The 16980-nt window shown below is 34.5% G+C and overlaps 1 protein-coding gene across 9 annotated transcripts in view; it reads left to right on the plus strand.

The window, feature by feature from the left end:
* Window positions 1-672: 672 nt before the first annotated feature.
* Window positions 673-16980, plus strand: part of LOC143238727 (homeodomain-interacting protein kinase 2-like) — a 123882-nt gene continuing 107574 nt past the window's right edge. For 5 of the 9 annotated variants that reach the window (XM_076479227.1, XM_076479213.1, XM_076479221.1 and 2 more), the window contains exon 1: window positions 678-1312. The gene's annotated coding sequence lies outside the window, so the exon portion shown is untranslated. Of the gene's footprint in view, window positions 1313-16980 lie in introns of all 9 variants that reach the window. The other 4 variants (XM_076479218.1, XM_076479220.1, XM_076479228.1 and 1 more) reach the window with 3 other exon arrangements.

Here is a 16980-nt window from a genome sequence, read left to right on the forward strand (position 1 = left end):
ATTTTTATTTAACATTCTTAAACGCCTCAATCGCATTTTCTCTAACTCTCTCTCTCTTTTTTGTTGTTTTTTTCCCAAGAGAAAACAATTTCAGAGATTATACCTTTCCATTCTAGGTATCATCTCAATAGCCATCCTCTGAAACATTTCAGGGATTCAGTGTCCTTCATCAGATAACGAACTGAGAACTGAATACAATATTAAACTTATGACGTATACAACGAAATCATAACATCTTTAAGCTTGTATTCTATATTTCTGTAGACACGATATACAACCTAAATCATATTTGCTCTACCACTAGCTTCGGTGGCTTAAGAGATTGGTCAGAGAAAACACCAAAATTATATTTTCCATAACAATTCTAAAGTTCTTCCCATCAAATTATATTAATAATTCAAATCATGATATCTTACCCGTATTCCTTAGTATAAAGCTTAAGAGTCACATGCTTGCTAACTCAACAATAAATCCTGTAAGAGTCACTAATTAAACTTCTAATCTCATGAATTCACGTTTCACATCATTCAAAACATTTCCTAAGCTTTCAAGAACATTTAAGAAGTTAAGCTGCTAATTAAACTCGTGAACGTATCTAAATTGAAAAACAACGACATAACTTGTAACAATATTTTAAAATTATGTGTTTCTTTTATAACCCTCAAGGTGTCCGATCCTACTTCCGTTATTTGTGACGTGTAAGTCGTCACGGCCGACGCAAGAAGTTAATGGAGTGAGTTTGTGAGTTGGCAGTACATTGTCTGAAATGTGCTGACTGTTGGCAATATGGAATAAATAAGTGTAGTGGATTTGTTTTAGAATATTATACCTTTAATAAGTTTTATTTGATAGCTAATAATTAAAGGCAAGTTTTAAGGAAATATTTGAAATTTGTTTAATATTAATAACAGTTGGGCCGTAACGTTTAATAAATTAATTTTCAACTTGTTTAAACTTTCCACTGTCACTGTGTGCCAGCGTCTAGCAGTACCACCGTACAAGAGAGTAAGACCCCAAATAAACAGTACTAACTACTGTACAATACGAAAAAATGTTTCGCCAAATTGGTTTATAGTTATTACTACTAATAATAACGTATTAAGTTACAATACGTCCAGTGACTGGTTATTTGCTGTGGAAGACACTTTAGACAAGGATGAAACAAAAAGTATTATGAATTCAATGGGCCTGATTGTGGAATTGTAAACAGCCACTACATCTTCTAAGTTACAACTAAAGTATAAAGTAAAAGTACGACTTCAAATTTCAAGTACAAAAACGGGATGACAAATATAATTAATTTGGAACTGAGGTAAGAAATACCCTAGTTAACTGAAGAAGTAAGATATATAGCCTTTTTATTAATATTATAGAATTATATTAAGTATTATCAATATTCCATACTGTTATCTTTAATTGCTTAGAATAGAAAATCATTTCAGTATAATAGAAATTAGAGAATATTGTTAATTGAATTGTTTTATAGGATGTTTAGATCATAGAAGGTAAAATGTTAATGGAGTCCAGTCAAATTGGTTTCTTGTTAGTTATGGAACACCTCAGAGGCCAGTGTACCAGCTCTTGTCTTTTCATATTTATTATGAATTATGTTTAGGGCCTTAATTAGTAAAATTTGTCACTGATATTAACATTTTAGGTATTTTAACTGTATTGAGGAAGTTGAAGTAACACAAAATGACTCGCTTCAATTAATAAGTCATCCAAGTATTTGATAGATGACTTTTAATTATAATTTATAGTAAATGTAAAGTAATGTATAAGATTTTTATAAGTTAAATTACATGATTAACATAATATAGACGAAAACCCATTCTGAGGTCAAAAGTATTATTACTTAGAAACATTAATCAACTGTAGTTAAGAAATATTGCAAATATTTTTTAACACCAGGTACAGAAGTACAGAACTGTTAACACTGTCTTCAGACCTAATAAATTCAGCAACTTCAGGTTTAGTAAGACAAGTGAAAAACTTCAATTTCCTATTATAAGTGGGAAATAGTGGTAGAATAAAAAGTTGTATTTTTGTTTAAAGATTAAATAAATTATGACTAAATGATCTCTTCCTCTGATATAGTCTGTACTGTTATTGTTAAACATATGCTAGAAATGAAATGGTTGGAAGGGGTATCAGTATAGGTTTTTTTCACTTGTAGTCACAGCTATGGTCTCTTAAATTTGAGTGCTTTCATGTCATTGCCTGTTTTAAAAATGGAGCAACATAAAAGTGCTATATATGCAAATTTAAAATTTTCTTTACGTTTTAATTAAGAATGCTATTCAAACTTCAATAGTTAATAATTTAAATTGCATTTTGCTAGGCCAGTTAGGCTTAAATGTAAGGTGACTAGAGGTTATCTTTCATAATTGTGTGGTTACTGTTATTGGATGCAGGAAGAGAGAGCTTTTAGTTGGATGTTGTTTTTTCTTTCAGACCATCACATGATGAAAGTAATTTGCAATATTTCAGTGATATTAAAATTTCAGCTGTTAATGGAGTCATAATTAGGTGGTATATTAATTTCAGGCATATAGATGGGAAACATTTTGGTCAAATAATGAGACATTTCATTGACAATTTTCTTCACCAGTTGGTCAGGGTGTTTGTTAGGGATTTTTGATTTAAGATTATTTTCATTTCCAACATAGATTTGGTTGAAAAGTATGAAATTGGGAAACATTGATGATACATTAGGTATAATGTTTTATAGCATATGGAGATAAGAATAGTAATACGTTGGTTATAGATTAAAAGGAAAACATATTTTGAACAGATATGACAAAAATTATCCATTGTTAATTGGGCTGCTGAATTAAATGTTGATCACAGATGAAGACTTGTTTCAAAACACATTTTTGAAATATTAGACAGGCATATTCTTTCTAGAAAAATGAAATGGTGGCTGAGATTAAAAGATGAGGTTGGGTAACAAACAGTGTAAGGGTTAAAATTAAAGAAATACATATTGTAAATTTAAGTTTATGCACTGATTGCCGTGACAGAAGACTTGAATTATAGAAGATCAAGAGAGTTGGTCAAACAGACATTAGGCAGTCAAAAAAAAGGTATAAATTTGGTTGCAAGTGTAAAAACTAATGGTAAGAATTTCATTTAATACAGTAAGGGTAAAAAAATGTTAGGATGGGAATAGGGCCTTTGAGGGATGATAAAGGTAGTCTCGTATCTGATGTTTATAAGATGGTTTCTTGATTAAGTTCTACTTTTTATTCACTGCTTGCTCTAAATGTTTTACAAGATTGATTCTGACAGTTAGAAATACAGATAAATATCAATTACCTCACAAATAGCTGTTTCAAAGTTTCATAAATTTTCCTTGATTTCTACTAATGAAGATTCAAGCAATATTCTTCAACTTGTTCAGTTGCAAGATGGAAACAAGGTCAAACAAGATGATCACATATGAGTTTGTTAAGAAGAAATTGGAAAGTTTAAAGAATGTTAAAGCAGAGTATTGTCTGAAGATTTTCAAAGGAGGTTAAGGATTGGATGTGGAAGTCACTAATATTTTTTTGATATCCTTTAATAATGGGAAAATATTAGAGGATTGGAAGTTAGTTAATATAACTCCCTTAAAAAAGGTACTAAAAATTGTCCAGGTAAAATTAGACTATTCGTGTTATATAAATGATGGAAAAAGTTTTGAAGTGGTTAAAGATGCTTTGCAAATTCATTTAAGAAAATTTAAAATTTTGTTGGAGAGGCAACATGGTTTTTCACTAAGGGAAAATCTTGCCTTACTAATCTTTTGACATTCTTTCAAGATGAGGGTAAGGTGTACATTTGATGTAGCTGGATGTTCAGAAAGCATTTGTTAGGGTGTTATAAGAGGCTTATTGAAAATTATTCTATAGGTATAAGGATATGTTAGCTCATTGAAATGAAAAATGGCTAAATATAAGAAAGCAGAGGTATATTAAAATAAAAATCCACTTGGTTACTTTGTAAGATGGGTAAACTTTTCTTGCATGGTGGCCAGTTTTCACTATTATAGGTCATTTATACTTGCAGCTTATCTATGCAAGTGGATGGCTCATTGACACCAGTCAGTCAGTCATTTTCTTAATCAAAGCTGTTTAAATCTTCATTTCACTTCTGCTTTCACCTGCATTTTTGAGAGTAAAATATTCCTACAATGACTGAGTAGGTATTGCAATTATCTCCAGTCATTTTCCTGTCAGTTCTCTTTTTTGTTCTCCTGTTCGTATAGAACTAATTAAGACATTTCAAATTAATTCTCTTTGTCTGGTCCTTCTTCATGACTGAATCTTCAGTTTTGTTTTCACATCTTTTGCAAGTTTATGATGAGACGTTTCTCAAATATTTTTTCTCCAAATGCTTTTCACACACTTTGGTTTCACTGGGACAAGCTGATTTTATTTTTAGAATGCTCCTTACTTCACAAAACTTTGGTTTTCAGGAGAGTGATCAGGTTTTTAAATATTAGAAAAACTTTTTTTTTTAATTTCACACAATGTTTTTATTAGTTGTACATAGTAAAACTTTTGTTTTTTTTGTTCACAACATTTCATCAGGTTTTCCTGGCATCATCAGGTGAGATACAAGAACTGAGGCTAAATTAATTTACAAAAAGGAATCACTTGAGAATCAATAACAATAAACTATAAATATAGGATTAAGCAGTTGCAAACTTAAAGTAATTTATCACTGAACTATCAAATTTAGGATTATATAAATAAAGCTTTTAGGCTGGGGTTTAAGTACTGAAATCTATTCTGTATAAAGAAAAGGTTGCAATGAAAATTAATATAAATTACAATCTTTATGTGTTAAGAATAAGGTTATGTTGTTTTTTTTTTAATTAAAAGGGCTTCTTTTATTTCTTGTCTGTTAATCTTGTCTTCTCTGCTAAGGACTTTTACCTTAGAAGAATCAAAAGAATGATTGTTCCTTGGCATTTGTTCAGAAAACAGGAGACAGAGATTTTAAATTACTGTAAATGAGTAGAAAGTTGTCTGTTTGTCTCATCAATACAGCAGCTTGTATGATCTGTAAATTTGGTTGCACACATCTTCTAAGTATCATTATCATTATTGGATTGCAGTTGATCTACTGTTTTTTAGGTAAAAATGTAAGTTGTACTTACAGTGTTGTAGTCAATTTTCTACTCTCTTGACTGTTTTTATCCAGATCTTATTGATAGCATGAGTGAAGTTTGAGATGAATGGTAAAACACAAGAAACAGGAAAATATTTGGAAAATTTTCTGTGTCAGTTTGTGGCTTATTTACAAAAGGTGCAATTACTTTATTAAAACAGTGGGAGGGATATTGTTTTGAATGCCACCTCCTGCTGGTTGGTGCTACCATTAAGCCCTCTCTTCCTAGTGGGAGATGCACACTCCAAGATTTCATTTTTTTGTCCCTATTTTCATAAAGGAGCTCATCTTTTTAATTTATTTTATCACACTGCCTCATCCACTGTCTTTGTATCTTGGGATTTTAAGTAAATTTTCTATGGAGGGGTGAGTACATTAGTCTGAAAGTAACTTTTTCTCCACCTAAAATGTATTTCAGATATAAAAGCACCTCTTTACAGAATTACCCACTACTTCCTCTCTACTGGTTTGTCTGTTTGTATCTTCAAGAATGAGCTTTTAGTTTACACAAAGCGAGTAAGAGGAGTGTGTACCTCATGTTGGTTGAGAAGTGTGGTCAGATGTTTGTTATCAGCATAGACTAGTGCAGTGTGTGTTATTACATGGAGGAATGATAGCTCTCTGAATGCATGTTAAACCTTTTTAGTTTTAAGGTATTGGTTAACTGTTCTGTCAGAAAGTGAGCATCTTCAGAATATTTTCAGGCTTAGAAAATGTTAATGGCCTGAGAACTTTCCTACTGTACATATGTAGTTAAAGAATAATTATAGAAAATAAAACTATTGTATTTACAATTATTGTCCATTTGTTTGATAATGATGTTGCAGTCACTTTAAATCTTCACTGATTCCTGCATGTATCACATCCATATTTGACTTTTTCTATTAGTAGACCAAAATAAACTAATTTACAACTACCCCATTATTAAAATGATTTGAATAGGTGACAGATCCAGAAGTAATGCTTTAGTGAATCAGTATAGATGGGTATATATTTATAAAGCCCCTTCTGCCACTGTTGGTGTCATTTGTGATGGTTCTCGTTATAGACCAGTGCTCTTGTGCAACACTAGAAGGCCAGTGTTAAGTTATTCTCTCTACACTTTTCAAATTTTTTGGTAGGCTGTGTCTACTGAGGGTATATTTGAGCAATCAAAATACACAGAAGCCATTATTAAAGGTATAGTACAAATCTGTGTGTGCCTGTATCTTGATGTTTAGCTGGATGCTTTTTTTGATGGTACAAATTACAAAGATGGCATTCTTGCTGGTGTGGTGTTGTTAGTCTGATAGAGTGCAGAATTCATGCGAGTGTTTTACTTTACTATCCAGGTGCTATATTATAGCCTGCAACTATCACAAAACCATTGAAAAATATTTCCCACATATACCTCAGAATGGCTGGTACGGGTATTAACACTTACTAATGAAGCAGAGAACAATGTTTTGACATTCTTAGATCATCTTCGGGTTCTCTGCTTTATTACTAAGTGTTAATACCCATACCAGCCATCTTGAGATACAGTTTTACTTCAAATGGGTTTTTCATCATCATGAATTTCCCAACATGTTTCATACCATTCTTAAAATGCAGTCTCCAATAGGACTGTGATAAATTGGACAGCAAATTCTAACAGAAAAAGCTATTTTATTTAAAACTGAAGTTTTAGCTTATGAATTTGAGTTTACTGTGTTTTTTACTTCATTTACCTACATATATAACTTCACTACTTTAAAGCAAATTGATGATATATTGTTCATTTAATGAGATGTATGCATCATGTAATGTGATAACATATTTCCACTTGTTATATGTTAGGCATTTTGTTCAGGCCGTGTTTTGGAAGATGCTTTTGAACATTTGTTTTCAGTTAGTTTTATCAATCTAGATTCACATGAGTTATTTTGCTTAAGGTTCCAGTGTTATTTTGTGACATATTTCTGCCATGCACTTCCAGTGTGTCCGGTTTTGGCACCACAAAAATAAATCTATTTCATTGCTTGGGACCTTCATACTACCTCTTGTGAGGTTGCCAAAAGGGGAAGCTGCATCTGAAAGTCCTATATTGTAACTCTGCCAGAGAACAGATATGCTGATTAAAACAAATAAGAGACAAACTTAGTTTCTATATTCCAGCTATGATGATGCATAGCAGCTGGTATAAAGTAACATGACACTCGTAAGATCATTTTGTGCAAAACTAAGTATCTTGTGATCAGCCATATGATCTGCACAGTTCAGTGATATGTGTGTTCTTAGTTAACAGTTTGGAAACAAAACTGTGTGTAAAGCTATCCTTCAGGTTTGTAGCATGATATGGCAATGCAACAACAAAGACTGATGGCATAGTAATACTTCAGCTAGAAGCTAATCAAATACAAGTTAGTAGGCACAAAGTGTTGTCAGCACCATATGGACTCACTTTCAGACCATTAGTACAGTTAACCAGACCTGAACAGGATAATTTACTATCAGTGACTATCATTAGAAAACATAGGCTAGATGCAAACAATGGATCTTGGATTGATCAGATGAAGTTGCAGAAGGTGGTACAATAACTAGATGTAGCCTGATACACATATAGTCCTGTAGTCTATTGTAGTGATTATATGATGACTACTGTTATGTAACAACATTCAAGGTAGAAGCATCATATAGAGAAGTACCTACACCTACTGGCACTTTTTAATAAATGTTTATATTAAATACATACAGACTTGTTTCAGGTATTTAAAACATATATAAACATTTTCTGTGTATATCAGCATTTTGTGATAAACATCTTTGTTTGGCTTTGTTGAAATCATAGCTGTGTAATACTTTTGTCTGTACATGTCGCTTGTGATTCTTTACTTATGGTTAACAAGCTCCACGAGTGTTAAAACTATATATAATTTATAGAAAATGTTTACATACAGTTTTGCAGATACAAGTATGTACAGATAAAAATGACAGTTATGCTTGGCCAGTGTGAATCACTGATTGTATGTAATCTGTAAAATAATTTGGCTTATATTTTTAGATGATTATTGCTGTTCTTATGCTTATTATTTTATAGACTACTAAACTTTATGGAGTAAAACTTCATTTAATAAAACTTATTTTTGAGTTATAAACAATATTTTGACTACTGAAAGCCCCATAATTCTACTAGAAGGCCAATGAGTACTAACCATAGCATATTACATAATTATTATATTATAAACTGAATTCAAAAACAGTGTGGAGTACATCCTTTTGAATTAAGTAGAAGTGCATTTCAGATACAATATTGTACCTTCTTTCATAAAAAAAACTTTTCTTGAGTAATACTACTTTCTACCAGTGCAAATTTGAAATGCTTGCCACTAGCCTTCCATCTCTTATTTCTGTATATCCACATGTAACTCATTATGCAGCAGTTCCCTGCTAGTAGGAGCATGATGCACCTCTATTATTACCAGCACTCTCTCCATATTTGCAATTGTTAATCATTTCTCTGTTGGTGGTAGTACTATACAAATGTGCTGGTTTTTGCTCACAACTTTGTCAACACTTTCCTTTGTACTACATAATTTTTTTAATTGTAAAAGTTTGCTTTTTCCAACTCTTACATTTTCATTTTTTTTCCCTTAAAGTTTGGAATTGCTACAATGCACTTGCAGTTTCAGGTAGTTATAACTACCACAGTTGTTACTACTGAGTTCCCAATTGACAAAAATTGTCTACATTCACACAACCTTCACCATCACATGAGGCTTATCCTGCTATGTCTTCTTCTAGGGTGTGTGACAGGGAGGACAAGAATTCCTCCACCGCAAATGCTTTTAGTCAAGAGTGATACTGAGGGACCTGACCAGGCATCTTTATGAGGTTAATGAATCAGGTTTGTACTGTGTTATCCTTATTTCCTGTTTCATGTGATTCTCAACCCTGCCTTCCTAGGTGAAGTATCTTGGCTAATATTTAGTGTTCCCTCCCTTCCCTGATGCTGGGGTTCATGTTCAGCAGTTTATAGATCTACTTTGATTGGAGATTAGTATGTCACATTCAGTGGATTTTACTTAATCAATAGAACCTCATTTAGGATCCTTTAAATGATCCTATTACCTTGTCTCACCATCTACAAGTCAGTTTTGCTTGATGTTTGGTTTGGACCAATACTACCATCATAGTTCCTCTTCCACCTCCCATACTGGATTCTCGTCTTTTTACAGATATTTCCACTTTGTACTGGGGTGTACATCTCAATGCTCAGGAGGCTTCAAGTCATTGGACACTGGCCAAATCATACCTATGTATCAATATCTTGGAGTTGCTGGAATTTCATTGTGTTGTTTCATTTCTTGTCAGATGCTAGGGTGTTTGGTTATGGTACACTGACAATTCTATAGCAGTGTCTTATATCACCAGGAAAGGAGGTTTCTGAATGTTGAATCTCCTCTACTGAGCCCTCAGTCATCACATCAGATTGTTAGCATGTCATATTCTAGGTGCCTCAAATCTGGTCACAGACTGGTTATCTTGCCATTAGAAGATTTTCTTGATAGAGTGGTTGTTAGATCCACAGTTATTTTGGGAGTTGTTTGCTCATTGGAGTATTCCAATTATGGATGCTTTTGCCACAATTGTTTATGCACAACTTCTCTTTAGTCTCCCATTCCTTATCTTTTGGAAGAAGCTTTAGATACTCTCAGTCAAAACAAAAATGAAAAAGATATTATTTGTATGCATATCATTCTTTTTGTTTACTTCCCAGGGTCTTTTTATTGATTCTGATCACTCTGATGGTTCTGTTTTGGCATATGCAAATATGGTTTCCACTTCTGTGCAAGCTTTCAGTGTCACCTCCCCTTGTTTTGCCATTGTCTCCCATGTTTCTTAGTCAGGCATGCATTATTCACCCTATCCAATCCTTTAGCTTTGTGAGGCTTTTGCTCAGTTTCTCAATAGAAAGTCTTTTTTTTTAGGTATGTTCTCTCACTGATTGCCTGCCCTGTATGTCTTTCCTTGGCAGTTTATCAGTGCAAATGGTATACTTTTTGCTACTGGTCACTATGCTAGGGATAGTGTCCTTCACAACCTTCCCCACCATGGTTGACTGGATTTTCAATTTAGCCCTTTAATAGAGTACTGTAAGTTGTCTCAGTTGCTGACTTTTGAGCTGCATTATTTGCACATTCAGATTTACTGAGAATGCCTGTCTTATAATCTCCTACATAAGTTTTGTCCTCCCTGTCCTTTGTTTCCCCTGGACTGGAATCTCAGTGTTGTCCTTTATGCTTTTGCTCATTTTGCATTTGAATCTTTGTCTTTGTTTTCCCTGTGTCATGTTTTCCTAAAATACCTCTTCTTCATATTATTAGACTGTGACCAGCTGTGATCTGAGATCTTTGAGATTGATGCTCGTTGTTTGCTGTTCCACAGTCCCTATGTGTTTGTCTTCACTGACCATTATTGCCCAAGCCTTCTGCTGTTAGGGAGGGTAATTACACTTTTTCATCCATTTCATTATCCTCCAGTTTCCACATTTATGACGTCTGATCTTGACTGCCTCATGTGTCTGATCTGGGCCTTCTGATGGTATCTCACTCACACTGTTTCCTAACATGTTTTCCTTCTGTAACCATTTGTTTATTCTTTGGAATTCTTCTACATTCTGGGACCTCTCTTCCATTACCCTTTTCCTGTGTATTTCCTTTCATTTCAGTGTTACCTTTTTTAGGGTATCTTCTCATGAAACCTCTCACCCTCATCATGCCCCTGGTTTCCCATTTCCATCTTTTGAAGGTCATCATTGGGGTTGGCATGTGGACTATTCTCTTACTTTTGTTTTACATTATTTAAATAATGTTGCTGCTTTTTGCTCAGTGAGTTTTTGTGTACCTCAAGTCACAATCTTACACACTGAGGTGTTATGTATTTGTTCTTTCTTTCTTTACAGGTGTCTTTTTCTAGTTCATTATGGATTCCATATGATGATGAGTGGTGCTTAAAAAGTATATATATTGGAAATCCATACTGTCCATCCTGTGACCATACTCAATGTCAGTTATGTTGTAGCTCTTTCTACTGCGGACCTGATATACGATTCCAGATGCTGCCAGGTGTTAGTTGTGTGTAGCTGTTCAGTTGTTATATATGCTGTATATGCTGAAACAGTTACTTTGCAGGATTAGGTTATGCATACACAGAGATAGGGTGTTAAATAGGACTGCCATTAGTTCTCTCTTATAGTCTTTGCTTTGTAAATATGTTCATCCCAGACAAACCACTTGTGGACAGACATGAGTAAAGCAAACATGGAATGCTGCCCATACTTGATGCTTTGTGGTGTTGAGAGTCTTCCTGTCACAGACCTGATGTACTCTTCTAGATGCCACTGGATGTTGGTTGATTGACACCTTTGTTCTGGTAGCTCTGCTTTTCAGAATAGGATATGGGGTCACCTGTTGCATTGTCTCCAGTGATATGGCACTCTATACTCGCCAGTGCATTCCCCCCCCCTCTTTTCGTGGAGTAGGGGAGTACTTGCCACTTACCAGCTTTTAGCTTCTGGGGTAATAGATCATGGAGGCCTGTTCTTCTGAGTAATGCATCATGACATTCTGTGTGTGTAAATGGTGTGACACCATTCCTACTATGTACTTGATGTATGATTCCATATACTGTAAGTTTTTATTTGAGGCACTCTGGCATGTTTGTCATCCAGGTTGAGACATTCCTCCTACCTGCTGTTCTGTAGACGTGGTTCGTGGGTGGATCAGATGCTGGTTGGATATGGTACAGCTAAGGATGTCCCTGCATGTTCTTATTGTCCTCTTACTGTGGAAAGGATGAAAAATGTTCATTGCTGCTAGGTTTTGGACTGGAGATGCATCCCACATTTACAATCCGTTTCTACCTTCTGCTGGATCTGGTGTTGGTTGTAGTTAGATGTTTTATGGTTGACTACTCTTCTCCTACCACAAACAGGTAGAAACATTCCCAGTTTTTCCAGGCTTTTAACAAGAGATGTTATCTTGTCAGGGCTTTCCACCTTTCTACCATCCATGGATGTCAGTTTGTTGTGAATCAGGTGTTGAATGGGTTGGAAATGTACAGTGTTCACAAATGGAGACAGATTTTGATATGAAAGCTCATTTTCCTTACTAGTTCATGTTTTAAGGTGAAAAAGTAGGTGATTTTCTGTGTATTGTGAAACTGATGTACAATTCCATATGCAACCAGATTTTGAATGAGGTTGAACTACCACTACAGTCTGTTGTACCCTAGCTTCTAGGGTATCAAGGTGTCTCATTAATAAATAACATGTATTGTGGGATTGCTTCATTTTTTTCTGATTTTATGTTTTTGACACAGTCACAAAAGAGCAAAGTGTATACGTGGGTCATAGGTGATGTAGGCTTTTGCTGTGGTGTGATTTTTTTTTTTTTTTGTTCCACAACTCTTGTCTCTCTTTAATCACTTCCTAAAGGGGGGATTATTTGTTCACCAGCCTTGTAGCAGTTCAGTGTGGGATTTTAGCTATTTTGTGAGTAGAGGTAAGATATCAAAGTGAATAATTTCCTAAACTGAAAATGTATTTCTGACATACTTATATCCTCTCACATTTCTCACCCAGCCTTCCTACTGTGATATTGGTGATTATCATTGCTACTCACTTCTGACAGAAAGATTTCAATTCACAAACATTGAAAAAAAATTGTTATCCTTTAGTTTTCTTGTATAAAGAAAGTTTCAACAGAGAGTTTCTACCAATTTGATTATTTATTTTTTTATATTTCCAAAATCATTGAAAATTTCTACAGAACCTACATAAAAGACAAATTGTAAATACATAAAACCAAAAATAAATAAAATTAAAAATTATTGCATGCTCTAACAAAAAGTTATTTCATGCTAAAACTGATATAAAATAATGAAGGACATCACATTGCAGGAATTAAAAACATGATGTCAGTGGGAGGACAACATCACATTGCAGGAATTAAAAACATGATGTCAGTGGGAGGACAACATCACATTGCACGAATTAAAAACATGATGTCAGTGGGAGGACAACATCACATTGCAGGAATTAAAAACATGATGTCAGTGGGAGGACAACATCACATTGCAGGAATTAAAAACATGATGTCAGTGGGAGGACAACATCACATTGCAGGAATTAAAAACATGATGTCAGTGGGAGGACAACATCATTGCAGGAATTAAAAACATGATGTCAGTGGGAGGACAACATCACATTGCAGGAATTAAAAACATGATGTCAGTGGGAGGACAACATCACATTGCAGGAATTAAAAACATTTTGTCAGTGGGAGGACAACATCACATTGCAGGAATTAAAAACATTTTGTCAGTGGGAGGACAACATCACATTGCACGAATTAAAAACATTTTGTCAGTGGGAGGACAATATCACATTGCACGAATTAAAAACATTTTGTCAGTGGGAGATGTCGACAACGCTAATGCTTGAGCACAAATGACTAAATTTCGTTACGTGTTTTCCGATTAACGCTTTGTTTCAGTGTGGTCTTAAACTTTTGAGCAGCTAGTATTTAGGCTAATTTCATAGTGTTCACATTTTTCCTATTAAATGCTAAAAAAAGTTTTTTATTTTTATTTTCCCTTTTCTTATTTTCATCTTTCGAAGCTCTACTCAAATAAGTGGTTGAGTCTAACAACGCAAAATGCACATTTTTTCTTTATGTTCATTAGCCTTGAGATTTTGGCCAGCAGTGTATATAGCTGTAAGTTGTACCTTTTATAGACGTCAAAAGCAATGTTCTTCTGTCAGGTAATGTATTGAGGTTTCAACCACCCTTATGTGAGTATCACTTGTTTCAGTGGGTGATTCTTACTGTTCTAAGGAACATGAAATTTAGTCAGCATGGGACATAATATCGAGTGTGCCAGTTAGTTTGTAAATAAATATTGAGGAAATAGACCCATCCTGATAGGTTTACAAGTCCAGTAAAGGCGACTGGTTAGTATCCGTAAGGGGAACTACAAATGCTGTTTATCTGTGCTAAGTAAAAACTGTTTTCTTTGTGTATCACATATCGTGTCCAAACCATTTATTTCTTATTACAGACTTCGTTTTAACATAATCCAGAGTATTTCTGTGTCACTTTTCGAGCCTCCTATTATATAGTGGACCTACTTAATATTACCACCTTAAAATACTACATCCCTTATGGCTAGTTCAGTCGAAGAAACCATGTTGCATTTGTATGCGAAGATTCGAGACTGTGTACAAGCTAATGAAATGTGTATTTTCATGTCAGTGTGCGCTAGCGACCTTGAAAATGTGTTTTTGGTCACTATGTGAACCTCAACAGACCAATAAAACAGAGACAGGCTAAACGTTATACAAGTTAAAACTTGGATAGATGTGACACTAATTTGTTGACGTGTAAAGTCGAGAAACACAAGGATTTTAACACGTTAGAATTAAATAATGGATTTGCGTTATTGAAATTATCACATTGTGGACGATGCTTTCTTTACTTAGGTTGGTGAAATGCTTATTTTGTATCGTTGTCCATGGCCAAGCGCGTAAGACGTGCGACTCGTAATCCGAGGGTCGCGGGTTCGCGCCCGCGTCGCGCTAAACATGCTCGCCCTCCCAGCCGTGGGGGCGTATAAAGTGACGATCAATCCCACTATTCATTGGTAAAAGAGTAGCCCAAAGTTGGCGGTGGGTGGTGATGACTAGCTGCCTTCCCTCTAGTCTTACACTGCTAAATTAGGGACGGCTAGCACAGATAGCCCTCGAGTAGCTTTGTGCGAAATTCCAAAAAACAAAACAAAAAACAAAACGTATCGTTGTTAAAAATCTTACTTAATACTCGATGTTTTACTCTAGTTAGGTTGGTAAAATGTTTATTTCTCTGTGCGATTATACACTTTTAATCATAAAATTTAGTTGTGGACTTTAAAAACAAGTCAAATGTGTGCACAAACTTTATAGACTAGGTTGGTGATGAGTGTAAGTCATTCTGTGTTTTCTTTGGGGTTATTTGTTTTTTTAGGTATATACGAATTTAAATTCGTGTGATGTCCTCGTAAGAGCACGTATATTTATCTTAAGTCATTTCTTCCATTAACACTGTTCAGAATCTCAAATGATATTATTTGTTCGTTAATTATCTTGATTCGTAAGAACGGCCGAAACAGTTGTAACCAAAGAACACATTCGAATAAATCCTTGGTACATAGAAATAGAGACAAAGCAACCAGTGGTGAACTAAAATAGATTTGTGTCAACATCAACAGCTAAATACATGCATGCCCTGTTACACAATCTGAAAAGTTGTATCTGTGTATATGCTACGTTGTGTAACGACTGTTGTTTACGTAAGAACTGCGACGATTGGAGTTACAGTTGGGTCATTTTTTGTTTGTTTGTTGGCCTACAAATCTGCTTTGAAACGAGAAAAAGCACAGTTTAGTAAATGGTTTTCAGCGTAGAAACTGTACATGTAATGGAAATAAAGTACGTGAGCACGTGTGTAAATACGTAGATATGTATACGCATGCCCGTAACTCGCGTGTAAAAAATAATCCTTATCTGGAGGATATTTCAAGGGTTAATATACATGTTGGACCTATTTTACGTTTATAGAAATATTGTAAATACGAAATCATTGGTCTCGGATTGTAAGCTACAATAACCACCGGATCGCATCGTTTAATAATTATAACTTAATTTTTAATCCAATTTGACTTCAGGAAAATTTTAAACCACTTGGCTTATCTCTCTCTCATCTTCTTTTTTTCAAAGTTAACTTGGTAAATTACAAGTAACGCTTTATGATAAGAGCCGATGGGTTTTTAGTGCAAAGCTATTTAGTGTACCATCCACCGTGCGGAGAATCGAACCCTTGGTTTTAACGTTTCAAATTCGTAAACTTAATGCACACACACCGGGGGGGGGGGTTCACTGTGTTACTTGTGGAAATATAAGCTCTACTTAACTCGCAGAATTTTGTCACCTTTACTGATCCCAAGCGTGAATTTAATAAAATATATTAGTAGTGCAAGGTACGACTACTTAAATATGCGAAATATAAAACGACATATCTGAAATACTTCTTTGATACTTGTATTTATACATTTCTACATTATTGAAGTATTATCTACTTCGTGTTTTCTTTTCGTATATTGTGAGTTTAAATATATCTTAAATTGTGAACTGGAACTGATTGGAAAACTTTTTTGTTTGGGTAGTTTGAAGGCGTCATATGTATATATTTCCGTTGGTACTAGCAGGTAGTTGAAGAATGTTACGCCACCGAACACTTCAGTCGTCGTATCAGAGACTTTTATGGATATGGTAAAGCTTTACAACGACATGTATCAAATGTGGGTGGTTATCGCCATTAATCTTCGTTGTTGACACCATTAGCTACAATCCATATAAAATTTTCGTTTCTGAACCTTCCACGCGTGTTTACCGAACGAAAAGCGAATAAATATTTTAAGTTCATTTACGAAAATATCCATCAGATACTGAACTAGTTACTCGTTTCTTGTGCAGTTCCCCACCCCTCGAAAAGATTCAATTTATTATTAGTTAAGGCCCAAGGAAAGAGACGGTCTTAATATCTGATTGAAAGACAAACAAAAAACGATTGTTTGCTTCAGTATCTACAGACGTTCTGCGAGTCCTACAGCGATAACAGAAATTTGTTTTCGCTTATGGCCGTGTTTTCTAAACTTTTTTATACCACGTTCCCAAATCGTACCTTTGAACCAGGGTGGTGTTAGTTAATAAAAAGGTAAATCAAAAGAAGGGTGAGACAACAATGTTCGGACACGTGGCAATAACTC

This window comes from Tachypleus tridentatus, chromosome 13 (genome assembly GCF_004210375.1).
Source record: "Tachypleus tridentatus isolate NWPU-2018 chromosome 13, ASM421037v1, whole genome shotgun sequence".
NCBI classification, from domain to species: Eukaryota; Metazoa; Arthropoda; class Merostomata; order Xiphosura; family Limulidae; genus Tachypleus; species Tachypleus tridentatus.